A 1,918-nucleotide genomic window follows, 5' to 3' on the forward strand; every position below is an offset into this window, starting at 1 on the left:
CATCACCTTATGGAGGCCAATATGTGTACCTTCAATCTCCCCCTTTGGCCTTCCATGCACCTTTCACCATCAAGTACCTACACACTCACAAAGAACATCACAAGTACAAGTTTAATCAACAAATCTTAAAAACAACATGTTGAACCTCCCACTATTTTCAAACATGAAAATAGGTCACTTGACATCAAGAATCAATTATCATCCTTTTCAAGAGATCAAGTGAGAAGATCATAGGTTCTAGTAAACAAAAACCAATAACAACTTTTAGAATTCAAGTAAACATGAATAATCAAACATAGTTTGTGCATAGCACTTAGGTTACAAATCAAAACCAAAATAAAAGAGTTACTACTTAGTCTCACATAGAAAATAGTTCTTAGCAAAATAAAACACCAAGCTTAAAACAAGGAAAAAACAAATAGGGACTTGATGTCTCCCCCTAAGGTGATGAAGCCAAAGGAGGAGAAAGGAACGGCAGGCGATGAGCTTCAGCCACCACGGCCACCTCGACGTCCTCGACCGCCTCGACGAGCACTCCTTCTAAGACCACCATTCTGATAAGGATGAACATCAATCATGTGGTGAGGAGGAGAAGGAGGAGCATTAGCCACCACAGGAATTGGAGCATTTTGAGTAGCAAGCGAAGTCCTCAAACCCCGATGCTCCCGTTCTTGATAAATAGCATCCCAAAACGGACGCTCCTCTGTTGGACGAGGAGAAGGAGGAGGGAAGAATCCATCTGAGCTGGATGAAGACAGGGAGTTGTGAGAAGTATTCGGTCCGGCAGGAAAAGCGTGAGGAGGAGAAGTTCGCATCATGGACTGTGTTTCCGACCCGAGATCAATGAGTAGTTGTATTGCTGCCTCAATCCGATGGAGATGCCTTGTGACATTGTCATGTCCAGTTTCATGCAGTAGCTGCACACGGTTGATCTGCGTCTGGAACTGCACGCCGATCCGGCCAAAAGCATGGTTGATCTCAGCAAGGGTCACTGGACGAGCAGCTGCCGCATGGTAGGTAGCGTCCTCTGGTTGTTGACGAAGCTCAGCAGCATCTCTGGCCACTGCAGAGACTCGCTGGTTACGTCTTGCTCCACTCATGATGATATCCTGCGCACTTGGAATAACACAGTGAGGAAAAAGAAGGAGAGGAGGTAGAGAGCTTATGTGAAGAAAACCCTAGCCTCGTAAAGGTTATATATATATAAGGATAGCATCCAAACGGAATGGACCTTGAGGAACACGAAATTAGATGTTATTTCCTTTTGAACAAAAGATATACAGGACCATGCAAAGATTGAATGATCGATCAAAAGATATACAAGTAGAGTCAGGAAATAAGTGGGAAATATAATTCAAAAGGAAATAAACTAAGCAGAGATTGAATGATTGATCAAACAAAGGAAACACAGTGCAAGAAGGAAACAACTTTTATGACAAAACCATGCAGAGAAAACCTACCGCACCAATACTTCTCTTGCAATCTGTGGCAGCCAACAAAGGTAATAAAATAAGAGAGAGATTTTCATTCCATAAAGGATGAGATGAATTGGACAAAACCATGAAGAGAAAGTCCAAGAAAAAGTCAAACACATAACTCAAGCACACGGCAAGAATCTCATAAGGAAAATACTTGATATGCTTCATATAATCAACTAACAGGAAGACTCAATTCTAAAAGCATATTAGCAAATAAGCACTGCATGCAATACTAGTATAGAGCCCATGTTTAGTGACCTAGAGAATATAACCCATGCATGTGGCCGTTCAACAAGCACTCGAACAGAACTTCTATGACAACTTGACAAGTGACATGCATACCGTTCATGATTTTCAAACAATGCCTAGAGGGAATGGGAAACCACAGAACACCACGAAGCAGACCAAACTTTGGAACTAGAACATCGTAGACCATACTC

This window comes from Argentina anserina, chromosome 4 (assembly GCF_933775445.1).
Source record: "Argentina anserina chromosome 4, drPotAnse1.1, whole genome shotgun sequence".
In the NCBI taxonomy this organism is placed as follows: Eukaryota; Viridiplantae; Streptophyta; class Magnoliopsida; order Rosales; family Rosaceae; genus Argentina; species Argentina anserina.